General features: G+C 36.7%; 1 long non-coding RNA gene across 1 annotated transcript; it reads right to left on the bottom strand.

Moving 5' to 3' along the window:
- Nucleotides 1–894: 894 nt before the first annotated feature.
- On the bottom strand, nt 895–27,898 carry LOC106994294 (uncharacterized). Its single transcript, XR_003724284.2, has 5 exons — nt 27,809–27,898; nt 11,478–11,631; nt 5,812–5,903; nt 2,602–2,753; nt 895–927 (listed from the first exon to the last, which is right to left on the bottom strand). It is a non-coding gene; the product is annotated as an uncharacterized LOC106994294 (long non-coding RNA).

Raw genomic sequence — 27,898 nt, 5'->3', positions numbered from 1 at the left:
GACATGGTCCAATATGCATTTAGAAAGATCACTCGGGCAGGAAATGGGCATTCTGTTTTTGTGTATTTGCTGCCAAACAGAAGTGATCCTCGATAACAGGGCGGGGAAAGGGCAAAGGGACAAATGACCAGCAGAAAATGAGAGGTGGACGGACCACACTAGAAGAAGGTAAATTCTGAGATGTTTTCCATATGAAAAGTTCGTCTGACACAGACCATATCACTGGAGAAATTCATTGGTGACTATGAAGAAGAGGAGCTGCTGTGGTACTCTAAGATACTGCTGCAATTTTTTACTTTAACAAAACTTTCCCTTTATGATAAAGCTTCTTCCTTTCTGTCAACAGGCATGTTTGATATAAGAATTATGTAAGTAAAAATGTTTGCCTTGTTGTTACTTAGACATTTTTCACAGTCCAGATGTCTGTATAGCTCCTAAGAGAATAACCCATAGGAAAAATGCATCAAATCAGCGCTTGAGAAATGTGAATGCAATAAAAGTAATATACTCATATACCTACCCCAATTGCACCTTGCAAACGAATCAAGCTCCTTTGATGCATTATGACTTAATAACTTTCTTTACAGAGATCTGTAACCAAAATAAATGTTCATAGTCCAATGCCCATGATAGTGGAAGATTGTTTATTATAGATAATTGCTTATTAAGATAAAGCATTATGGAATTTATTATGTTAAGAATATCACATTCTTATTTTCTTTTAAAAACAAAATGCCTCCGTATATATAAATGTGGCATGTCAGAATGAATTCAATTACATTAACTTTTTTTGAGAATACTCCTATAGCAATTTTCAGATTCACATCACTATTTTTCACACTGTGTTGTTGTTGTTTTTTTGTTTTTTTGTTTTTTGGTTTTTGTTTTTGTTTTTTTTTTTTTTTGCTTTTCTTGCAACATCTGAAACTGAAAGAACATTTGAAAACTTGTCAAAATTTATTATTAAAAAACTACTTATCCTATTTATCAAAATCCTGTTGCCTAATTTCTACATAACACTAGAAGATAAAACTGATTTTCTTCTCAAATTTATGATTGAGAAATATATAAAAAGTCACTAGCTTTCTTATGAACATTTAAGAAATTACATTCACTCTAAGCAAAACATGACTAGTCTCACTAAAATAGTGTTTTAGTCTAAAATTATTTATTTCAGTTTAATACTAATTTTTAGTATTTTAATACTATCTTATTTGACAAGTTTTGTGTTTATTTCCTTACAATAAGAACTTTCAAACCAGAAAAATATCGTGTAAGTTAGCATCATGAATTTGAGGTACCGATTCGAATATGCAGTGTATGTGCTTGCTTTTTCTTTTCTTTCCCCGTCCCCCTGTCCCCTGCACTTTCCCCCTGAAATGGCAATGGTTAGGCCTTCATGGCAACCAAACACAGACGCTAGATTGCTGAATGGACTCTCTGTTTTCAAAAGATATTCTTTTCAACGACATATAAAACTACAGAACTAATATAAAATTAATTCCTCCAAACACAGAAAGGGCTACGTTTGGATACTCTCAATATATTGTCCAAATCCACCTCTCACAGATGAACAAGGTAGGAAAATGGAGCACACAGGGGGAATCATTGGTCCAGTTCCATGGATAATCATTGGCACCGCCATTGTTATCACGATAAAATATATAGAATGCTGGCATTTCTAAGGTACATGAAGAAAAGGCTAAAGTTTTGCTTCAATTTTGTAACATTTTTCTGTTATTCTCTTTGACCTATAACCAGCTTGTTTCTGCTGCTATTATAACGGGAAAAGAAAACACTCATGCCCCATATGAATGCAGGAGTACCTATTCTTTCCTTTTCTTTCCTTTCCAAGTGTCTCCTGATTACCCACTTTAGAAAAATCACAGGATGGCTTATTCAGACAGATGTTTTTCCACAAAACTATCCTCTACTGAAACCTCTAGTAAAAAGGCAAGTATCAATATGAGAATCATATTTAAATGCATCTTAAGAGTTCATCAAAAAATGAATTAGTAAGACCACTATTACCTTCCAAAATTGCTAACATAATTCCATGAAAGAATGGGATTTCATTTAAGCTTTCTAATTTCTAACCATGAAATCTGACCCCATCTGTGTCATTTTTGTTAGAAAACATAATTTACATAGTAAGGGATCACATCTCTGGAAGTGGAAGTAACTATGTAACTAAATTGTTACTATACTTAGACCTCCATTTTCTGCATGGAAAAAAAACACTCTCATGAATATTTTTTCAAAATTATTTTGTCTGATATTCTCAGTTACCTTCCAGGTAAAAGGAAAACAAAATTTTGGACTTTCGGTACCAAATAAAGAACATTAATGGTTAATTTTCTGAGTTGTTGTACTTACTAAAGAGCTTATCATTGTTATGTTAATTAATATGTAAATGTTATATTAACTCGCACCTATCTATAGGCTACTACTAATAGAGAATTTTTACAAACTAAGGATTTATAAAACCTTTAAGTAAACTCATTCTGTGCCTTCTTTATTTTCGAAGGAAAGGACCTTTGGCTACAACTTTTGTTCTGTGTAGGAAATAATTGTTAATTGCTAACGGATAAAGAAGTGTACCTGAGTGGTACCTTGTACCTGAGAGCCACATCTCCATGTGAGTTGCACCTGAGAGCCATGCTTGGCTCTCCATCCTAAGCTAGATGCCCATAACAGTCTCCATTTCCTATAGTTTTATTTAGCTCTTTTCATCTTGCATTCCTAAAAATCTCCTTTAGGATAAAAAAGCTATAATTTGTCTCTTTTTAAAAGTAATTCATGAGTCTAATTTAATATATTTAAACCGAGGGCAAAACATTCATATGAGGCACTAGGTTTACCCGAGCCAGCCCTTGCCCTCAAGAGGATGTTTAAAGCAGCTTCAAAATGCTATGAATTAATTCTAGCACACTGTCAAGAAGAAACAAATAATTAAGTACCCATTGAAGCAAAACAAACACTCTAATATCAATACAGCACATAAAACACCACAATTTGTCAGGCAATTTAGCATTTTGGAATTCTTTCAATATAACAGACAGTAATGGCCCCAATTCTCAAGGTAATCTGGAAATTTTATCTTGTATTGAAATGCAATTCCTTCTAAACGTTGAATTCTGCACATTCTAACATCAGTTATTTTATAGCCTCATACCTATTCCCATTTGTTCTGCTGTCAGAACCAAGCTAGAATTAGTAGACAAGACTAAAGAAATCCAGGTAGACTATTCCCTTCACCTCCAGAAAGGTCCCTAACTAAGCCAACTTAACATTCATAAAGAACTAAAATTATAAGAGCAAACAACAGTGGGATTTTACTGATTTATGACAACTGCAACTAAAGATGAGTAGAAGCAGGAATGATAAGAGATAGCCTGAAATTTTTTGGTCCCTCTTTTTTACTGAGTTAACCCTAATGTGTAGGACAGCGTTTACACATAGGGGGCACTTGGTGAGTGAAAGGGAGAGTGAATGTATTTGAATCTTACACTGGTTCCAACTCTACAATTAGTTTGCGATAGCTTTTCTTATCTTGAAAATAAAATGAATTAAATGTATCTGCCTTCCATGGGATACCTTCAGCAATTTAGGACCCAAAACAACCTCTTTATCCTCCTTTGCCAGCCTTGTCCCTGCCTTTAATTCAGTTATTAGGTTTGGCATATGTATAATGCTTGGGTGAATTTAGATGCTTTATTAGAGAAGCCCTAGCTGCCATGACTAATAAAACCAAACATTTCCAAGACCCAACATAATTAAAATTTGTTTCTTGTTTATCAAATAATACTGAGCAGGAGAACAGGAGAGGTAGCCCTTCCACGAAGCCACAGAAACCCAGGATTACATGAATTCTGCCATATTCACCACAAAGCCTGCTAGTTCATCCCATTGTTATCCTCATACCAACCAACTGGTAGGAAACAGAGCCTGGGGAAGAGTAGGCTTTTATGAGCCAGACTTGAAAGTGATGCGCAGCGCTTCAAATCACATTCCATTTGCTAAAATCCAATCTATGGCTGCATCTAATTGCAAGGGGGTCCTAGAAAATGTGGTCCCTAACTGAACAACCACTTACTACCAACAGCTCTACAACATGTAAGGTGAGGGGTACAGGGAGGCAGAAATATTTTGTTTGACAGCTCAATGTCTTCACCACACATTTTCTCATCGGAGATATGCATTCTAAGGAAGCTTGGGACCAGGTCTGGCTGCTGCCCCATGCTGCCAATCTCAAGCTACCTAAAAGTTACCTCTGAGACACATATTGAAAGGGATGCAAAGATCACTGAAGAATATGTTTTGTGTGCTTTTGCTTTTTGCTAAGTAATTTTGAAAATAAATATTATTTGTGGCATCGCCTGGGAGCCATCCAAGTGTTACAATTCAATTAACAATACAAGTTGCCCATTCTGTGTGACTACTAGTTCAAATGCCTAGGAAACCAGAAACTGATGGTAGAAATCAGTTATTTCCTGGAGTGGAATATAATTTTGAGAGGATTTGTAGTTTAAATCCATGGAAAAAAATAGGTCCAGAACTGTGTTTAATATAGCCATGAATCTCCTTCTTAGAAGATGTGCATCATAAACATGATCTTACTCATTTTCTTCAAAAAAAAAAAAAAAAAAAGGAATCTGATCTATAGTCACAGTAGAAACTCATAGTTCTGGAAGTCAAATTTAAAAGTTTTACAAAGACATTTTTGAAAGGTGTTAATGACAACATCCTCTGCGTCCTAGTCTTTTTACTGGCAGTTTCAAGAGGACTGAACGGACTTAATGAAACAACTTGAACTCTTTCAAAGCGGTCAGTAATCCAGAGGAAATGCACCGGTTAGAAATAAATTAGTGCCTAAGCTCTTTCAAAAAGACTAAATAGAGCACTAGGTCTTAACCTTCCAAGTGGAAGTTGTAACTAATTCTGTCTATGTTTAATGAAAATCATTTCTCATGGAAAAAGCTACCGAAATTACACAGCTGCCTCTACTATGGGACAAAGCAGAAAAACAATGTAAGTTGTCAGAGAAGCAGCCTGGGCTAAAATATTTCTCATAGTAAGTGGTAAAAGTATTAATAACTAAGATTTAACCTTTTCTAGGAACAGACTGAAAGTTGTCATTGAAACTTCTTATACTACATCTCTCATATTAGACAGAATGAAAAAATACAGGAAACTTCTCACTTCTCTATACAATACATACCACTAACTGCCTCTATAGTATCTTCTACTACCCACTCACCTGTATTACATGCATATCCTTACAAAGCACTTGTCTCTCTGAAATTCACAATGGCAAGAAATCTACATATGAACTCGAACTTTATGTGAATTTCCTTAAACTGTAATTTGGTTGAGTATAATTAAGGGCACCAAGACTGGAAAAAAAGTCTACTCACAGAGCCGGCAATATGTTACACATAGCAACTTGATCCAATTTAGCTTGTGATCAATAGTGGTGCTTGGGGGTATAGAGAAAATAGACTGAGCATATCAATTAACAGTTGGTCTGGAATAACAGGAACCACTTCAGATGAACTTTAACTATAGCTGAAAAATGTGATGTCCTAAAAGGCCAAAACAGTTTCTCGCCACCATCTACAGACTCCGCCATTTACATCAGGTTTAGAAAACTGGAGAAAACTCAGGGCTGGTCTGTACGAAATACAATACTTGCCATTTTGCAGTTTCTTATTTGACAAAGAAATACTCAGGTTCTCCATAGAGATGAACTATGCAGTGAATGACAAGTACTCCCAGGCAGATAACCACATGCTGTGAATTTATTTTCACCTTAGAGGCTGCTCCGCCCTGTGTTGCAACTGAGTTTCTTGAGTAATCTCTCAGGGACTCTCCAACCAGCCACTCAGCAACCCTGCCTGCCCCTTTCAACATAACACATTATGGTAACAACAGAAGCTGATCCCCATAAGATAGCAGCAATATAAACTTGAAAACCTGTTTCTCCTCCCTATATTTACAATTTTGTTCCCTGGGCTAGCATGGCATGACACTTACTCTTGTTAGTCTCTCAGGACAAAAAAACTCATCTTATAATCTTGCTATGCTCTGTTTTTCATTTTAGGTATAAACATCATGTGTAGTCAGCTCTGAGGAGAGGGCAGAATATAAGCAAGAACATATTCTTGCTCTGGATAACTGAATGCTATTTTGATTGGAACTTTAATTTCCTAGTGTGAAGTATTATTAAATATTCTCCATAAACTAATTATTGAAACTAGCAATCTTAGCAAGGTAATTCAGTATCCTTGTTACTCTAAAAAACCACCACACAATAGATATATGATACTTCACACATAAACTCCAATTACACTAATTGCAATGCAGGGGGGAAACAAGCTTTGTTTTGTAGATGTCTAATAAAATTGAGCATTGGAGCATTCCAAATGAACATATTAGGTGCTGATTAAGCAACAAGTCTCCTTGTCAGGTTACTTACAGAAACTAAGAGAAACAACTTTCCTCCTATAGTTCCTTTGGCCATAATTCTCCTACCTAGCCCCAAACATTTAATGACTAAAGTTAAAATTTAAAGTGGAGGTTAAAGCAGAACAAATGGATGTTTATGTTCATGGGCCAAACTAATTTTGTTTATTTACCTTTGACAAGACTAATTAAATAAGGTCACTATTTTATATCATGAGGCATCTTACCCTTCTATATTAAGACAGACTTGGGCCGAGTTAGGGAGGAGTACAAGAAGGACATCAGTAGTCAAGACAATGTGGTGATTTTACCTTGTATTTAAATTACTACTTATTATGGTACTAAATAATAGCTGTAAATAACTTGGTGTCCAGATTACTGATATATAGTGTATCTGTGTGAAAAAAAAAAGACAGTATTGAAAGATATGTTTAAGATTTTGTCATTCTAAATAAAGGATAAACGTACCAAAAAAAAAAAAAAAGAAGGACATCAGTAGTTCTTTATAAGCTGGCTCCAAGAAAGCTACAAAATATTGAAAGATGCATATAATCCTGAAAGGGTACTATCTACAGAAAGAGAGAATATAGAAAAGGAAAATGAAAGAAAATAAAGGATGACATGTAATAGTAGTGTGGCTGATGATGACCCTGTGACTATTTTCAAATTTTATTTTCAAGTGACAGTATGATCACTTATGCTATGATTACACATCAACTGAACATAAGTTATATTAGTCATAAAACTAACTAGTGAACTCACACAAGAAAATCTAAAATGCCTAGTGGTGAAGAAGAAAATATAGTAAAGCTATTTCTCTAGTGTCAGTCTATAAGAAAAAATTAAAAATTCTGGAAAAATAATGACCACATAGTTTTTGGATGTCTTTAAATATTTGTATAAGGTAGCTAGACAGTATAGAAAAAAATGGATAGTATTTATAACAAGCTAAGTGAAAAGGGCATCCACACAAACCCCAAATAATAAAGCAACTGGAGACAATTCACCAATAACTGTAAGATCTATATGGTATCAGTGTATGTGCAGAAGAAAGTAAAGGGAAACAGGATGTCTGAGGGTCCCAAGCAAAAAAGACACCAGTAATAGCCAACAGATGTTCACTGGATATCATGACAAGTACATTAGAAAACAGTATCTGAAACTAGGAGAGATTTTGCCCAAACTAATAACAGGAGTATATAAGAAAACTGCATTAGGAACTGAAGGAACTGGAAATCTAGACTGCAGAGCAATCTAGACTTTAAGAAACTGAAAAATGAAACTAGATCCCACCTCTCACGCTTTACAAAACTCAACTCAAAAGAGAGCAAAGACCTAAATGTAAAAAACCGAAATGTTAAAACTACTAGAAAAAAAAAAAAAGGAAAATACTTAGGACATTGCTCTGGGAAAAGATTCTATGAATAAGACCAAAGAAGCACAGGCAACAAAAGCAAAAATAAACAAATGAGATTATATCAAACTAAAAACCTCTGCATAGCAAAGGAAATAGTCAACAGGGTGAAGAAACAACCTACAGAATGGGAGAAAGTATTTGTAAATCATTCATTTGACAGAGGATCAATATCCAGAATATATAAGAAACCCAAACATCTTAAAAACAAAAAAGCAAGCAAGGAAGCAAGCAAGCAAGTCAAGAAAAGAAAATTCAATTTAAAAATTAGGAAGCAATCTGAATAGACATTTCTCAAAAGACAAATGACAAAAAAAAAAAATACTCAACATAACTAATCATCAGGGCAATGCAAACCAAAAACACAAGAAGATATCATCTCATCCCAGTTAGTATGGCTGTTATTTAAAAATAATAATAAATTTTGGTAAGAATGTCGAGAAAACGGAACTGTTATACACTGTTGTTGGGAACTTGAACAAGTATAGGCACCATAGAGAACAATAGGGAGGTTCTTCAAAAAACTTCAAATAAGGCTGGGTGCAGCGGCTTATGTCTGTAATCCCAGCACTTTGGGAGGCCGAGGTGGGCGGATCACAAGGTCAGGAGTCTGAGACTATCCTAACCAACATGACCATCTCTGCTAAAAATACAAAAATTAGCCTGGTGTGGTGGTGCACACCTGTAATCCCACCTACTCAGGAGTCTGAGGCAGGAGAATTGCTTGAACCCAGGAGGCGGAGGTTGCAGTGAGCCAAGATTGCACCACTGCACTCTAGCCTGGGCAACAGAGCAAGACTCTATCTCAAAAAAAAGAAAAAAGAAATAGTACTACCACATGATCCAGCAATACCATTACTGGGCATTCATCCAAAGAAAAGAAATCAGAATGTCAAAAAGACATCTGCATCCCCGTTTTTACTGCAGCATTTTTCATAATAGCCAAGATATAGAATCAACCTAGGTGTCCAACAACAGATGAATGGATAAGGAAAATGTGGTATATATACAATGGAATATTATTTAGCCATAAAAAAGAATGAAATTCTGTCATTGGTTGCAAAATGGATGGAACTGGAGGACATTATGTTAAGTGAAATAAACCAGGAACAGAAAGTTAAATACTATATGTTCTTACTCATATGTTGAAGTTAAAAAAAAAAAAAAAAAAGGTGCTCTCATAGAAATATAAAGTAGAACAGAGGATCCTAGAGGCTGAGAAGGGGAAGGGGAAGGGGGAGAGAGGCAGAGATGTGTTAAAGTATACAAAATTACAGTTAGGTAGGAGGAATAATCTCTAATGTCCTATAATACCATTGGATGACTCTAGTATTACCCTCCTATTTGAAACTATATGTTATTTTTAGCTAGAATCATCCAACAATGTTATACGTTAAATGTTGCAGATGAAGGATGTGCTAATTACTCTGATCTGATCACTATACATTATATGTATGGAAATATCACTATCCAAAAAATATGTACAATTATTATGTGTCTGATATGGTTTAGCTGTGTCCCCACCCAAATCTCACCTTGAATTGTAATAATCCCCATGTGTCAATGGTGGGGCCAGGTGGAGACAGTTGAATCATGGGGGTGGTTTCCCCCATACTGCTCCCATGGCACTGAATAAGACTGATGAAATCTGATGGTTTTATAAACAGGAGTTCCCCTGCACATACCCTCTTGCCTGCTGCCATGTAAGACATGCCTTTGCTCCTCCTTTCCTTCCCCCATGATTGTGAGGCCTCCCCAGCCATGTGGAACAGTGAATCAATTAAACCTCCTTCCTTTATAATTACCCAGTCTCGGTTGTATCTTTATTAGCAGTGTGAGAATAGACTAATATAGTGTCCATTTTTTAAAAAATAAAATAAAAAGTGAATGGGACAAAGAAAAGAGATGATGGAAAGTCAATGTCCACATGAAAGGTAAAGGAAGGACATAGAAGAAAGAAGTCTCAGAAAGCAAGCCACCAGCTTTTGAACACTACTTGTCTTAGGCTGTTTGGGCTGCTGTAACAAAACACTGTTAACTAGGTGGCTTGTGAACAAAGAAATTTGTTTCACACAATTCTGGAGGCTGAAAAGTCCAAAATCAAGGCAGATTCAGTGTCTCATGAGGGTCTGCTTCCTGGTTCATAGAAAACCATCCTCTCACTAAGTCTTCACATGGTGAAAGGGGTTAGGGTACTCCTGGGGCCTCTTTTCTAAGGCCACTAATCCTGTTTATGAGGGCTTCCCCTCCTAAATGATTAGGGTGACCTAATCACCTCCCAAAGGCATCACCTCCTAATACTATCACCTTCAGGGATAGGATTTCAACATATCAATTCTAAGGAGACACAAATGTTGTCTATAACCAAAAACACTGTCTATAACCATTCAGAAACAACAAAAGGAGGAATACTCAGATTAGAATAGCATTATTAGCAACAAGACTGTGGTTTTGAATTGCCTCTTTCTGTTAAAAGAACCAAGGGCTTCCTGGAGAAATGTCTGCTTCCATGTCTGGGGCAGAATATGTACAAGGTGAGCCTGAAATACCTTGTCAAAAAGTAAGTCATGACTACTAGAAACATGTCAATAGGGCAAGCCAACTTTATGAGATTTCCAATGGCCAAAGATGGAAAAATTTAGCATCTATAAGGACGATAATTGCCAATGGATTGAAATCAACAAATGTGAATAAATCTATTCATTAATATTTATCAAAAAATAATTGATCACCTTCAGAGGATGGTAAATAAAGAGAAAGAATCAAGCATTTATTCTGCCGTTCCTACATGGCTATATCACTGGGTAACCAAATAATAGATGAAGGAAAGTATCTATTTTTAAACTCCAGCTAATAATTTTTTAAATAATAGATTATTGTTATTTGGTACTGCCCTCTGTTCAATGAGTTGATGGATCAATATATTAGATATTAATGTTTGCCAACAAAAACAGGGACAATAAGATACTACATGTCTCCTATAGTCTTGCCAAAATGCCAAAATGAGTCTGATTAACCCTCTGAACAGTGCTACCATTTTTCAGGAAACAGGAGAAAAGAACAGGATAACTTAGCCAAGAATACACAATTAACAAAATCCAAACAATAGGAATCTGACAGTTAGGACTGTCTGGGTCTTTAAATGAGTAAATGGTAAGGGGAAAAAAAGGGATAAGATGATGGGCGGAGGGAGGGGATGAGTAGATTAAAAGAGAATCTAAAAACATCAATTTTTAAAATGGAAAAAACTAAAATATAATGTGCAAGTGCACACTCATGGGTGACAAAACTGAAAAAATAAAATGCAAGGAAGCCATTACTATAGAAGCCAGGATGGTGTTTACTCTGATAGGAGTGATTATAATGGAAACAAGCCTCACCAAGGTGCTTTTGGGGTGGCTGGCAAAGTTCTATCTCTCGGCCTGGGTGGTAATTACAAAGGTGTTTGCTTTAAGATATTCATTAGCTAAAAGCAACATCAAAAAAAGGGAAAATAGAAAGTAACAACAGATTCATGGCAGTTGGAAGATGGTAGCAGTTGTGTGTAGATTCTGTTTAAACATCAAAAAAGGCTGAATTAAGATTCTCAGACACTCACTTTTCACCTCCAGTGAAGCTCTAATTGGTACCGAGCTGAAGACAAGCAGCAGGACCTTTGTCGAAAGTGCTTTGTTTCCCTCAAATCTCTGTTGTTCAGATGCCTTGTCACAGCATTTTTTTGTAGCACTTGGTTATTGTAGCCACTGTAGATCCTATGATCAAGAAATAGAAAAACTGTCCTAGGAAAATTTTACTTTAAATTGACAAAGAAAAAAATTAGCCTCAATGTTCCCTCATCTCATGTAAAAAACAAGAAGCTGGAATTGAGTGTTCCAGAGGATTTTATCTTTTTTTTTTTTCTTTATATATTCCTAACTTATATAACAATAAAATAGCTTTGGCATGGCAATATATTGTTATACATCCTATAACAATACATGAAAGTATAATTTAATGAAATAAATCTTAAAGCCTGAAGCAACTGCAAATGCTTAACATAGGAAGAAGATGGGAGAAGAGGTAGCTAATTTCTTAAGTTGAATCAAAACGATGCTATGGGCTGGGTGCTGCGGCTCACGCTTGTAATCCCAGCACTTTGGGAAGCCGAGGCGGGTGGATCACTTGACGCCAGGAGTTTGAGACCAGCCTGGTCAACATGGTGAAACACCATCTCTACTAAAAATACAAAAAATTAGCTGGGGGTGGTAGTGCGTTCCTGTAATCCCATCTACTCGGGAGGCTAAACCTGGAGAATCACTTGAATCCAGGAGGTAGAGGTTGCAATGAGCTGAGATCACGCCACTGCACTCCAGTCTGGGTGACAGAGCAGGACAGTGTCTCGAAAAAAAAATCATGCCGTGGTTGCTAGTCTTCTGCTGGTGCCCATTGTGTTACCCAGGCATGAAACCTCTTATCGTAGAAGAGAGAAGAGAGCAATGGCATGACAGCAACAAGAACAGTCTGTCTACTATGGTGTGATGGGGTCCCATGCAGGGTGTTTCACCATCCTGCCTTCCATTCTGAAGTAATCTAGACATCAGCTGGAGAAGGGAAAGAAAAGAGCATCTACCTCCTCTTTAAGTCATGAAGAATACATATAGAATCTTTTAAAATGTTCAGGTGGTTATTTACTGCAAGTTAAGCAATACAGAGCCTACAAGGGGAACGGAGATCTAGGGACTCCCTGCAAAGAAGTCACAATCCTATTTATGGCATGGGGCCTGCAAGCTCACCCTTGATGAAGAGACTCCCTCCTCCAGACTTTTCCCTGCCCCCCACCCCGAGTCATTTGCTCCAGTCCTATGCCTCTTCTTCTCTTTTAGATGGTCTTCAGAAAGGATGTTCAATCAGTCCTTTCTCCCTCCAGGTCTCTCACTGCTTAGGCAGAAGGGGTGCTCTGGACTTTCCATGGTGGCCTGGCCTTGGAGACCACCAAATACCCAAAAAACAACCAAACAACCCTGTGGTGGGAAAGATAACCCCCCGCTGGCATACCTCTTCAATATTATTTTGCTAAAGGGGCAACTTTTCCTTTCCTTCACTAATTACCAACCAGTGCTTTATCCTTAACATCTGGGAAAGGAGGCAGGCTAGCCACAGAGCTAATGCAAGGGGAATCAGTGTGTATGTGACTTAATACCAGTTTTGAACTTATCTACACATTTCCAGATATAAGCCTACCACATCTTCTATGTTAAGTCAGTTGCTCAAAAATTGTAATGGAAATGTCCAGGAAAACAATGTTAAAGGAGGGATTATGAGGGTAAGGATGGGTCAGCTGTGAGGTAAGGCAGGGTTGAGTTTCCAAAATCTGAGATTTAAGAAGCTTAATTTTACCTCAATACTGTGCTAATATAGGCCCCGAATCTACCTGGAGACTTATGTATCCACAGACCTGCAGAGATAGGCCAGGGCTTCAGAGTGAGTTAAAGACAGAACTGGAATTAATAGTCAGGACTCCTGGATTTAGGTGTTTGGCTTAATCTTCTCAAAATTTTCCCAATAAAAAATACTTTCCTAACAGACTTTTTAAAAAGATGGCCAGGGGGAATGGGTAGCATTTGTTTATTCTTTCACTGAACCAGTATCTTTGGAGAACCTCCTGTGTATGAAGCAAATGCAAGGTACTGGCAATATTAAGATAGAGATATGGTCACAAGTCCAAGATACCAGCATCCTAAGACATTGCAGGCACATGAGGATGAACATTTGTAAGTGCTCTGAGAGAGGAAGACATGGAGAAGTTATGATGGGAGCATTGTAGAGGAGCACCCAAATGCTTAGGGGCTCAGAATTAAAAAGAGAGCTTGCTGGAGAAAATAAATTGTGAGCCAGGTTTTAAAAAAAAAAAAAAAGAAGAAGAAGAAGTGAGAGGAAGGCAAATGGGGTATGGCAGTGAAGAGGCCAAACTCAAGATGAAAAGGTACTTTGTATGCTCAAGACAACCTTGAGCATTTGGTATTGATAGAGCATTCCAGCAAGATTTCAGACTGGAAAGAAGTTTAATGAAGGAGAGCTGTGAGGCCACCCTTATGAGCTCTAACTTTTGTAGAAGGGGAAACATGATCAAATTTGCAATATATTGCTCTAGTGGTTGTGTGGAGAAGGAACAAAACTAGAGTCCAAGAAACCATTTTACAAGGTTGGTAGTAACCCAGGCCAGATATTCTAAAGGTCAGAACTATGAAAGAGCATGACGGAGAAAAGATACAAAGGAAGACACAAAAGCAAAGGGTGAAAATCAATAGTACTATTTTTGTTCTTCTTTTGCTTTCTTTGGAACATTCCATAAATTGGACTTAAGTGTAAAGTACACTGTATACATTTTATACTGAAGTGTATTACAGGAAAAGATTCCATTAATCAATAAATGTGGAAGAGTAAATTTTTTTTGTTAAAAGAGCATGTATTTTCAAATAAAGAAGTCCCTGAAGCTTTTCTTTTACTGTGCTAACATGTTTAAATGTTTAAATCTTGACTGTTGTCTGTAGAGTAGGAGGAATTGGATTTAAATGTTGGCTTAGATGCTTTTTTAGACTGAGTAGTAGATTCATTTATGAATATACTCTAATTATTCTTTTATCAAAAAAGATTTAGAGATTCAAATGAGGTGGTGAAGAACAACACAGTTTCCCTGAAGGGGAGGAAATGTGTCTTATTTATATTAACAAAAAGAGAAGCTTCTATTTAAACTTTTTCCAAGTGTAGAAACAGGAAAGCATCAAAATTCTTTTTCTGAAGCAAGGAAAACTTTTATACTGCTATGTGAGATAATGATTAAATTGATTAAGCACTATTCTAAGCATGTTTCATGAATTCCCTTTAATCGTCACAATAACAACCAGAATGTGTCAAGGCTGGGATTCAAAACCAGGTGGTCTAGTGCTGGCCTGTGAGATCTTTCCCACCAAACTCACAGCCTCTTAATCATTTTAATGTGACTGGGAATAAAACTGATATACAAAATGAGTAACATATATATATATATATATATATATATATATATATAAAATAACAAGCAATTAGAAGCTATAGAACAAACTACAAAAGAAAAAGAAAACAGTAAAAAATAAAAATAATCAAATGTCCTATAAGCTTAAAAAGAAATTTAGATGAATACTTCTAAATGCACCTGAAGAAACTAAAGGGAAGACCCAAATAAAAGTATAACTTGTTCTTGGGTAAAAAGAAACAATTCTCCCTATGTTTATGTTTATACATGTATACATATAATGTATGTGTGTACATGTGTGTACATGCATGTATGTTTATACATATGTATATATACATCCATGCATATGTATATTTATTCATTCATATATATACATTTATTTATATATATACATTTATTTATATTTATATATTTATATATATTTATTCACGTATATATACATACATGCATGTGTATGTGCTTATGTTTATACATGCATACATATGTGCATTGTGTATACATGCATACGTGTGTATATACATATGTATATACATATATGAATATGAAACATATGAATGTGATCTCTAGAAAAATAGAATTTCTTATTAACTTCAAGTCGATTTTTAAAACACCTGTATAAAAATATATCAGCCAAGATATTTTTAAATAAAAGAAATTTCTACAATGAGAACAAAACATGTTTAAATCCATAGTAAACTTAAATCTGCAGTAATAAAATGTAAATATACAGATCTATGGACTAACTAGAAATAAACTCAAGTACATATAGGAATTCTTTATATCAAAAAGGGGATGTTTTATAAGAATGGAGGAAAACAAATTACTCACTAAATGATGTTAGGATAACTGAATAGCCATAAAGAAAACTGCAATTGAATTATCTTACCCTTTTTACAACAAAATTGCAAATAACACAAAGGTTTAATTGTACAAAGAAAATACAGATACAGATGTCTTATAATCTCAGTGAAAAAAAAAAAACTTTTTCTTAACCTGACCCAAAAAAGAAAAACAGGCATTCTTATAATAATAATAAATTCTTAAAAATTGTGGTTGAATTTAATTCATAGAAAAAAATACACTATAAAATGAAAAGACAAATGAAAAATTAGCCAAACAAAAATATAACATATAGGTAAATTATTAATTTTCTTAATATTTTTAAATAAAAAAGAAAATATTGAATAATATCCCAAAAGAACAGTAAGCAAAAGATATGAACTATCACTAAAAAGTCATAAAAGCTGCAATAAATTTATATATATGTAGACATGTTAACATCGTCAGGAGCGCAGCTCAGCTGCCAGATGTCAGGGTAGCCAATGAAAAAAATAAGCCAAAATGAAAGTTACAGCGGAGCTTTCAATTACTTCCTGCAAAGAGACTACGCCAGAGAAAACACTGTCTCCTCCTGCTCATCTCCTTCCATGGAACAGTGTCAGAGGAAAGTGGATCAGCACAGAGGAAGCCCCAAGCAAAAGGCTCCTGCAACTTGACAGACCCGGAGCTCAAGGAGCGCAATGATGAAGTATGGAAAAGTACTGGGTACTGTAGTACTGCGTCAGAGTGGAGAAAAGTGTCTTCAAATCTCCCCATACCCTGCTTGCCCAAAAGGAGATATCAACAGAGACACGTGAGGAACGTCTCAGCGAAAGGCCCTAGATAAAGAGGCTTCTGAATGAAAGAGGCTGAGCTGGAAAGGCAGCTATGCTTAAGGGCATGGCAGGCCGAGGGTTCCTGGGTCCTTAACTGCAAGTCCTCACAGAGGCTGCAGTGCAGGGGCTGTGCACCAAGTCTGTGTGGGGAGGGTAGCTTCCTCCAGGAGGCCTGCCAGGCAAAGCGTTTCAATTGCCTATGGTCAGGTCTGAAAAATCACACAAAGGTTTTTAAGCAGGAGCTGGACTCCTCAAACTTCTGTTCTATTAAGAGAATAAAAAATAAGACTATCAAATTCCATTTTTACTTACGATTTAACAAAAATCAAAAAAGCTGAAAACCTGTGTGGTGTGAATATAGGGAAATGTATTCACATACTTTGTTCATAGGTGTATAAATGGTACTTTTTTTGTAAAAAATGATCTCATGTTAAAACGAAATTTTAAAATGTCTATCAAAAGTAATTACACATATACCATTTATCCAAGCAATTTTAATTCTAAAAATTTGTCTTCATGTAATTTCACATGTGTGAAAATTATTTGTCTTCATGTACTCACATATGTGAAAATGATATTCTCTGTTATACAGTTTATAATGGTGGAAGATAGAAACAATATAATAGTCATGAAGAGTAGTTAATTATTATTTATTTATATAATTGAGTAATAAATAGCCATCAAGAAACAGCCTTATGTGTACAACAGTCCCCACTTGTCCACAGTTTTGCTTTCTGCACATTCAGCTACCTATAGCCAACCATGATCTGAAAACATTACATAGAAAGTTGCAGAAATAAACAGTTTCTAATTCTTAAATCACAAAGCATTCTGAGAAGCATTGTGAAACCTTGCACAGTCCCTCTTCCGCCCGGGACATGAATCATCCCTTTGTCCAGAGTATCCACACTGTTAATGCTCCCTGCCCACTAGGCAGTTAGAAACCCTCTGGGCTATCAAATCAACTGTCTTGATATCGCAGTGCTTGTGTTCAAGTAAACCTTATTTTACGTAATAATGGCACCAAAGTGCAAGAGCAGGAATACCGGCTAACCAGATGTGCCAAAAAGAAGTCATAAAGTGCTTCCTTTCAGTAAAAAGGGGAAAGCCCTCAACTTAATAAGAAAAAAAAATGCTGCAGTTGCTAAGATACATGGTAAGAACAAATCTACCACATTGTGAAGAAAGAAAAAGAAATTTGTGCATAACACATACAGTATTCTGTACTATCCACAGTTTCAGGCTTCCACTGGGAGTCTTGGAACTTATCCCTATTGGATATGGAAGGTCAACTGTACTAGAATTGTGCATCTCCACTAAATATTCTTAAGGCGAAAAGAAAGTGGAGCACAGTGCATGTCATATACTGCATTGTGTAAAGAAAGGATGTTGTGGAGTGTGATTAAGCCCAGCTCTGGCAAGACTATTCGGGTTCACTTCCAGACTCTGCCACTTTCAAGTAGATCTTTAGCAAATAAATTTTTTGGCTACTCAGTTTACTCACCTGTAAAGTGAGTATCATAGCAGTCTCTGGTCATAGAGCTGCTGTAAAAATTAAACAAGCCTGCTAGTTGTCTTCTTCCTGGCACACCCTTGACCACATTTGCCAGCCTTCCTTATGGGAAGATACGGCTTGTGAATGAATTCTAGCCGATGACTGGCAAGCCAGGCCTATAAAAGCCTCTCAGTTGCCATCTTCTATGCTATTTCTTTTTCCAGCTAGATACTGATGCCCAGCATGGTCTTGGAAGCCACATCCCGAGGATGGCAAGGCCCCCATCAGTCAGTGCACTCAAATGACTCACTGGGGGGCCAGAGCACCCCCTCACCACACACACATATTGCTGATTTAGATCACCTTCTTCTGAGTTTGAATAATACCACCTTTTAGGGTCAATTGTTAGAGCAGTTAGTGTTACCTTAAATAATAGGGTAGGGTAAGTGCTTAAGCGGTTGCTGCCATCATCACAATTATTACCATTTTGATGTTAGTACATAATACACCTCTAAAAGTTACAAAAGAAATTAATAATAGTGTTTGCCTCTGGCAGAGGGGATTGTGGGGTCTCTTGCACCCTTCGAATTTTTGGCACTTGCATGGTCTGTATGCATGTATTGTGCCTGTAGTAGGCAGGCTAGGCTATACTATATTGGGATCAATCCTGAAATTCCAGTGCCTTAATATAACAGAGGCTATTTCTCATTGACATCAGCGTCTGAGGGAGGCCAGGAGGTTCTGCTGCCTGTGACTCCTCCACAAGGTGACTCAAGGATCCAGATAGCTTCCATTCGCCAACTCCTTTATTTACTGCAGTACCAGTCGGAGAAAGAGAGATGGAAAATGCACATCTTCTCTTTGTTTTTATTGTTTACAATTTATTCGAACTTTTATTTTAGATACAGAGGGTACATGTACAGATTTGTTAGATGGGAATATTGCATAATGCTGAGGTTTGGAGTATGAATCACATCACTCAAGCAGTAAGCATAGTACCTGATATGTAGTTTTTTGACCCATCCCCCACTGCAACCTTTAGTAGTCCACAGTGTCAGTTGTTCCCACATTTATGTCCATGTGTGCTCAGTGATTAGCTCCCACTTATAAGTGAGAACGTCCAGTGTTTGGTTTTCTGTTCCTGCAATACTATCTCACACAGTCAGAATGGCTGTTAATAAAAAGTCAAAAAACAACAGATGCTGATGAGGCTATGGAGAAAAGGGAATTCTTAAACACATCCTCTCCTAATTGCCATCGCTGCTCACAATTCAGAGACATAATCCCACTGAGATCTTGGAAATATAATTCATCCATGTGCTCTAGGAAGTTAAATGACTTGATGAACCCATACCTGTGCTTCTCCATGATGTCCTGAGAACTCTGACACTCCTGAAGAAACAGGCTGAGGGTGCTTTCTTGGTCATTTGCCATATTACAATGATTCCTTTAACCGTAAGCATGCAGATTAGAATCTATCTCTAGAAAAGCTTGATATTGCAAGGCTTAGGCCATTCCAGACCCACTACATAACTGATAGAAGATACAACAAATAAAAAGAATTAGAGCTTATCAATTCTTTCATCTTGATATCTTACACTGTGTCAGAAGAACTTTTTGTGGGCTTTCTGCTTTAATATTTGTATTCAAGAGTTAAGGAACCTCACCTCTCAGCACTCCAAATGAGAAAGTTAAAGCTTCAATCAGTCGTTTTTACTGGCAATTTTCTCACGTACAAAAAAGGAAGGCAGGTCACCTCAAGAGAGAAGCAGTGACCAAGTTATTTTGAAAGCACTTATCCATGGATATGCCTCTTTTTGCCTAACTCTCTCAGGACTTTGAAAATCAGATAGGTCAGGAATCTCTGCTTGGACAGAAACTTCACTGGGGGCTATTAATAAGGTTATTATCAATTGATTTATTAATATTATCTTTAAAGAAAAGGTCTTGGGCTGAGAAAATTATTGATGTTTCTCTTATTTGCTAACTTTTTTTAAAACCACTTATTAATTTGGGTCCTGTCAATAAAGGGGGTGGGGCAGTATTCTGATCTTTATATGAATTTGTATGAAATAATGTATTAACTATTTTTTAAAATTAACTTCTATTTTTAAAAATGAATGCATCAGACCTAAAACTAAATGTCAGTATTGATGGTTAGACCCTACTTCACTCTCTCTACCTCCAGGCAGGCTATTTACTGTTCTCTCCCACACTCCCCTGCCCCCCTGCAGTAGACAACACCAGGTGACTAGTTCTTGCCAAAGGGCTGTGAGCAGAAGCAAAGTGTGTCATTTTCAGACCAAAGCATTTGGGAGCCAGTGCCCAGCTCTCTCTTTTCCTGCCATGGTGACCTGGAAGCCTCCTGTTTTCCATGGCAGAGCTACAAGCTGCCAGAGGCCTGAAACTTGCAGTTGCCATTTAGAAAGAGCTGCTGTTGAGAGTCACCACTGGATCTGGAGAGTCACCACTGGACCATTCTACATGACTGAGAAATAACCGTTATGTGTTAAGACACTTAAATTTAGAGGTTGGTTTGTTACCAAACACAGCCTAGCCTAAACAGACTAAACTACTTCCAATTCTCTAATACATCTAAAGGACCTATTCCAATGTAATTCAATCAACAATACATGTTAAATAGCTACAAAATGTAAACATAATAGGTAGATAGAGAACAAGTATTTGCTTGCATAAAATAGGTACTCCATAGAAGAACTAAAAGTCAGACGTGGGTAGAATTTAAAAAAATGAAGTATTCTCTCTCCAGAATTATTTCCCAAGCTAGTTTGAAGACACCTTTATTTTACTTCAGCAAATGCCTACTGAATGTCTATTAAGTACAAAGCATCTGCGGGGCAGAAAGCTGCAAAGATGGATAAGAAAATCCTTGATCTTGAAAGGTCTGTCAGGCCAGTGAAGAAGACAGACGAGCTCACAGGTGATTACAGGACCCTGTGCAGGGTCAAGGCAGAAGAAAGTGTGAGTTGCCATGGAGGCAGAGGGCTATATGGCTCAGACTAGGAGAATCATGGAAGGCTTCTTCATGGAAGTAATTCCTACGACGCAATAGCTAGATTGATTCTCATTCTTTTCTTTTTACAGAGGAAGACAGCTATCAAATCTAGATGCTGCTTTGCTATTCAGTTGGAATTTTATATTTGTAAAGTAGTTGGCTCTGAAAGAAAATAAAAGCAAAATGGAATTTCAGTTTGCTTTAGGCAAACAAAGATAGATATAAAACTCAATTCTTGCTGTGAATCGCAAACCATTGAGAGTCCCACCCTTTGTATGCATTTGCCCTAAATATCATCTTCCTCTGCACATTCATATAATAAGTTTCTAAAGCACAATGTGTATATTCTACATTTCTGTTCCTTTCTATAAGTTATATGCCCATATTAACATGGCTTAGAATGCCAGTTGTATTTGGAATACGGTCCAACAATTTAGTAAATACGGTCCAACAATTTAGTAAACTAGTCAAGAATTTGGATTTTGAAACCAGCTTTCCAAATCCTGGCTCTGGCCATAACTAGCTGATCGATCACAGACAGATTACTAAACTCAGAATGCATTTGTGTCTTCAGCAGTGCAGATGAGATGAATGGAACCTACCTCAAAGAACTGTTATGAGAATTAAATGAATTTATATATATACATACACATATATACACATATATACACACACACACACATATACATACACACATATATATAAATTCAACCTAGAATAGTAAATGTTTGATGAATCAGCTAATATCAATAATCAGAGTTTTGTTGTTAACTTTGTAGAAATATTTTCATTTGGAATTTATAATTCTGTCCTAAAATTTGATACTTAATTTTGCATGGAAACAAAGCAATATGTTTGAGAAATTATGACTTTAAAGACAGTGGTTATTTAATAATATTAATAAACTAAAAAACTATTCCCCAGCAGGTTCATAAAAGAAGGCATTATGAATGGAGGTGAGTCGCTGTGGTATTGAAAAAAGGCACTCCACTGAGTGCCTCAGTGTCCCCTTTGTAAAAGAGATTGTCTATTTTGCCTATTTAAATAAAAGTTTCATTGAGAAGAATATGAATATTAAAATTTCATGTCTCTGTGAGGTGCCATCTCTGGAACATGGTCTTTTATACCTCAATAAGAAACATTGACTGAAAAACCCTAAGGTTAGGAAGTCATGTGAAGCAGTCTCCTCACTCTAGTCAAATTCATCTTAATTGTTTTATTTTACAAATAATACAACTTCCACCCCAAATCAACAGAATATACATTCTTCTCAGCACCACATCGTACTTACTCCAAAATCGACCACGTAATTGGAAGTAAAGCACTCCTCAGCAAATGTACAAGAACAGAAATTATAACAAACTGTCTCTCAGACCACAGTGCAATCAAACTACAACTCGGGACTAAGAAACTCAATCAAAACCGCTCAACTACATGGAAACTGAACAACCTGCTCCTGAATGACTACTGGGTACATAACGAAATGAAGGCAGAAATAAAGATGTTCTTTGAAACCAATGAGAACAAAGATACAACATACCAGAATCTCTGGGACACATTTAAAGCAGTGTGTAGAGGGAAATTTCTAGCACTAAATGCCCACAAGAGAAAGCTGGAAAGATCTAAAATTGACACTCTAACATCACAATTAAAAGAACTGGAGAAGCAAGAGCAAACACATTCGAAAGCTAGCAGAAGGCTAGAAATAACTAAGATCAGAGCAGAACTGAAGGACATAGAGACACAAAAAACTCTCCAAAAAATCAATGAATCCAGGAGTTGGTTTTTTGAAAAGATCAACAAAATTGACAGACCACTAGCAAGACTAATAAAGAAGAAAAGAGAGAAGAATCAAATCGACGCAATTAAAAATGATAAAGGGGATATCACCACCGACCCCACAGAAATACAAACTACCATCAGAGAATACTATAAACACCTCTACGCAAATAAACTGGAAAATCTAGAAGAAATGGATAATTTCCTGGACACTTACACTCTTCCAAGACTAAACCAGGAAGAAGTTGAATCCCTGAATAGACCAATAGCAGGCTCTGAAATTGAGGCAATAATTAATAGCCTACCAACCAAAAAAAGTCCAGGACCAGATGGATTCACAGCTGAATTCTACCAGAGGTACAAGGAGGAGTTGGTACCATTCCTTCTGAAACTATTCCAATCAATAGAAAAAGAGGGAATCCTCCCTAACTCATTTTATGAGGCCAACATCATCCTGATACCAAAGCCTGGCAGAGACACAACAAAAAAAGAGAATTTTAGACCAATATCCCTGATGAACATCCATGCAAAAATCCTCAATAAAATACTGGCAAACCAGATTCAGCAACACATCAAAAAGCTTATCCACCATGATCAAGTGGGCTTCATCCCTGGGATGCAAGGCTGGTTCAACATTCGCAAATCAATAAACATAATCCAGCATATAAACAGAACCAAAGACAAGAACCACATGATTATCTCAATAGATGCAGAAAAGGCTTTTGACAAAATTCAACAGCCCTTCATGCTAAAAACGCTCAATAAATTCGGTATTGATGGAACGTACCTCAAAATAATAAGAGCTATTTATGACAAACCCACAGCCAATATCATACTGAATGGGCAAAAACTGGAAAAATTCCCTTTGAAAACTGGCACAAGACAGGGATGCCCTCTCTCACCACTCCTATTCAACATAGTGTTGGAAGTTCTGGCTAGGGCAATTAGGCAAGAGAAAGAAATCAAGGGTATTCAGTTAGGAAAAGAAGAAGTCAAACTGTCCCTGTTTGCAGATGACATGATTGTATATTTAGAAAACCCCATTGTCTCAGCCCAAAATCTCCTTAAGCTGATAAGCAACTTCAGCAAAGTCTCAGGATACAAAATTAATGTGCAAAAATCACAAGCATTCTTATACACCAGTAACAGACAAACAGAGAGCCAAATCAGGAATGAACTTCCATTCACAATTGCTTCAAAGAGAATCAAATACCTAGGAATCCAACTTACAAGGGATGTAAAGGACCTCTTCAAGGAGAACTACAAACCACTGCTCAGTGAAATCAAAGAGGACACAAACAAATGGAAGAACATACCATGCTCATGGATAGGAAGAATCAATATCGTGAAAATGGCCATACTGCCCAAGGTAATTTATAGATTCAATGCCATCCCCATCAAGCTACCAATGAGTTTCTTCACAGAATTGGAAAAAACTGCTTTAGAGTTCATATGGAACCAAAAAAGAGCCCGCATCTCCAAGACAATCCTAAGTCAAAAGAACAAAGCTGGAGGCATCACGCTACCTGACTTCAAACCATACTACAAGGCTACAGTAACCAAAACAGCATGGTACTGGTACCAAAACAGAGATATAGACCAATGGAACAGAACAGAGTCCTCAGAAATAATACCACACATCTACAGCCATCTGATGTTTGACAAACCTGAGAGAAACAAGAAATGGGGAAAGGATTCCCTATTTAATAAACAGTGCTGGGAAAATTGGCTAGCCATAAGTAGAAAGCTGAAACTGGATCCTTTCCTTACTCCTTATACGAAAATTAATTCAAGATGGATTAGAGACTTAAAGGTTAGACCTAATACCATAAAAATCCTAGAGGAAAACCTAGGTAGTACCATTCAGGACATAGGCATGGGCAAAGACTTCATGTCTAAAACACCAAAAGCAACGGCAGCAAAAGCCAAAATTGACAAATGGGATCTCATTAAACTAAAGAGCTTCTGCACAGCAAAAGAAACTACCATCAGAGTGAACAGGCAATCTACAGAATGGGAGAAAATTTTTGCAATCTACTCATCTGACAAAGGGCTAATATCCAGAACCTACAAAGAACTCAAACAAATTTACAAGAAAAAAACAAACAACCCCATCAAAAAGTGGGCAAAGGATATGAACAGACATTTCTCAAAAGAAGACATTCATACAGCCAACAGACACATGAAAAAATGTTCATCATCACTGGCCATCAGAGAAATGCAAATCAAAACCACAATGAGATACCATCTCACACCAGTTAGAATGGCAATCATTAAAAAGTCAGGAAACAACAGGTGCTGGAGAGGATGTGGAAAAATAGGAACACTTTTACACTGTTGGTGGGATTGTAAACTAGTTCAACCATTATGGAAAACAGTATGGCGATTCCTCAAGGATCTAGAACTAGATGTACCATATGACCCAGCCATCCCATTACTGGGTATATACCCAAAGGATTATAAATTATGCTGCTATAAAGACACATGCACACGTATGTTTATTGCAGCACTATTCACAATAGCAAAGACTTGGAATCAACCCAAATGTCCATCAGTGACAGATTGGATTAAGAAAATGTGGCACATATACACCATGGAATACTATGCAGCCATCAAAAAGGATGAGTTTGCGTCCTTTGTAGGGACATGGATGCAGCTGGAAACCATCATTCTTAGCAAACTATCACAAGAACAGAAAACCAAACACCGCATGTTCTCACTCATAGGTGGGAACTGAACAATGAGATCACTTGGACTCAGGAAGGGGAACATCACACACAGGGGCCTATCATGGGGAGGGGGGAGGGGGGAGGGATTGCATTGGGAGTTATACCTGATGTAAATGATGAGTTGATGGGTGCAGCACACCAACATGGCACAAGTATACATATGTAACAAACCTGCACGTTATGCACATGTACCCTAAAACTTAAAGTATAATAATAATAAATAAATTTTTAAAAAAAGAGAAAAATAATACAACTGAATTCCGAAAATATTAGTGTTAACTAAAATTAAGAGTTGTAGCAAGGATTAGGACTCAAAATTCCTGACTCCTGGTAAAATAGCCTTACTGGGCTTTAACTTCAACCATACAGTGCTTAGTATTACAAAGTGTAACATCCCACTATTTTCTAAACTGAAAATAGATCAGTTGAGCGACTATAATCCTTGAAATCAATAAATTTTAAACATTGTTCTGGTCCTGATTTGCTCTATTCTAACCTCCAAGTCATTTATCATGTTAGGATTTCTCACACTCTAACAATAAAAAAATCAAAGCACTTTAATCCTACCTACTTCTTGGGAAGGCAATAATAATTGTAAAGTTATTTGAAATGGCAAGTACAAGGGAAAAAATCTGATTCAATGTTCTCTTCCTATTTCAATATCAAACCCCAGTGCTGCAAGTTAAGGATAGAATGAAATCACTTGAAATCAAATGGTTGATAAAATTTCCCAAAGCTCAGCTGAATCTCATTATATCAGATCCTTTAGTTACTAGGGTATGCAACTATTACACAGAAAGATTACACTGTCTGTTCAGAAGTAGGTTGACATTCTTCCCTTCACTCTGCGTTACCTCATACCCTTGATTTTTAACATTGTTCCAAACCTCCTTAGATTTCATGATGTGTGTGTGTGTGTGTGTGTGTGTGTGTGTTAGTATGGAATGCTCAAAGTGTGAGCTCACAGAATATGAAAAACTCACTCTTCTTTACATAGTGGGAATGCTGTTTCCTTGGTCTTTTGTAAATGTATTTTTTTCAAAAAGTTCTTTTGTGCTTCACTTATACAAAAATAAAAATCTGACATTAGGATTGTGGGTGATAATGGGAGGTAAGTGATATAAGCATATTAAAGCAAAGTCCTTCATTTGAAGGACTGATCCACCCACTTCTTAAGTGTTTGTTGCTATTCACTGTAGAATCTGAAGGACTTACACACAGTACTTCTCTAGGTACCAACCACAAAGCTTCCATGAATTTATTGGAATTTTATCTTTTACCCTGGCCCTAATGAAACAGTACCCAGCTATCAAATGTAGAAATATAGAAGCCAACACCATCAACCTCAGGTTTCAAGAGCTCCACATTTTTATTTATGTCTAATTCATCTCTGAAATATAGAATGGATAATGGAATTAATCCATTATTCCAAACATATCCAGAATAAGCTGGGTGGGGGGACTGACACTACAGCAGAGAACAGTTTAGGACTCACATAAAAGTTCTTTAATTTGACAAACAGACACACCTTACTTTTCATACTCGAGATAATTCAGAGCTATGGGAGCACACAAAATAGAAGTTGGAAGTTTATAAAAAGATACTGAACAGGAGGCTGTGCACACTGTAAGAGTAAAAGCTTGAAAATGTGAATGCATATAAATAAATTTTAACTTTAATCTGCTGAATACTTTGAGCAAGAGATCAACATAATAAGGTATGTGTTTTAGGAGCAGATTATGCATTGGAGTCAGAAAGATTTGTCAGGAAGCTAATATATGAATTTGGGAGAAGTTAATGAAGCCTGAGTCAGATCAATGACAGTGACCAGAAAGGATTAATTCAAGAGATAGTCAAGAGGTATATTTGAGAGAGTGAGAGTTAGAGGGCAGATGGAAGACTCTCAAATTCCCAGAAATTTGATTTCAATTTACTAGCAGACCAGGCAATTTGCTGGAGACACATTATTCAGAGAGAGAATTGCATGATAAGAATAAGGAAGGAAAATTGGGTCCTTCTTTCCAACATAGTGGATTAGACATTTTTAGCATGCCTCTACCACTTGGAAATAGCAAAATAGTGCATAAAAATCAAATCTATGAGCTTTAATTTAAAAAGGAAAATGGGAATCTACCACAATCATGAAGGACATCTTAGATCCTGCAGCAGAGAACAACAGCAAATAGCCCCTGTGATGGCAACTAACTGATAAGAGTGAAGCTTCAGTATGCAAGGAAGGCAGAGAGCCTCCCTCTGTGACTCACCTTTCTACTGAGGATCTGAGCAGCCCAGGCTGAGGGAGAGCACTTTATTTCTCCCAAGCCCTGGAGCTAACTTGTGGACAGGCTTGGAGA

This window comes from Macaca mulatta, chromosome 17, assembly GCF_049350105.2.
Source record: "Macaca mulatta isolate MMU2019108-1 chromosome 17, T2T-MMU8v2.0, whole genome shotgun sequence".
Taxonomy (NCBI): domain Eukaryota; kingdom Metazoa; phylum Chordata; class Mammalia; order Primates; family Cercopithecidae; genus Macaca; species Macaca mulatta.
Note: the sequence above shows the minus strand (reverse complement) of the source record. Positions and strands in the feature narration are given on the sequence as shown.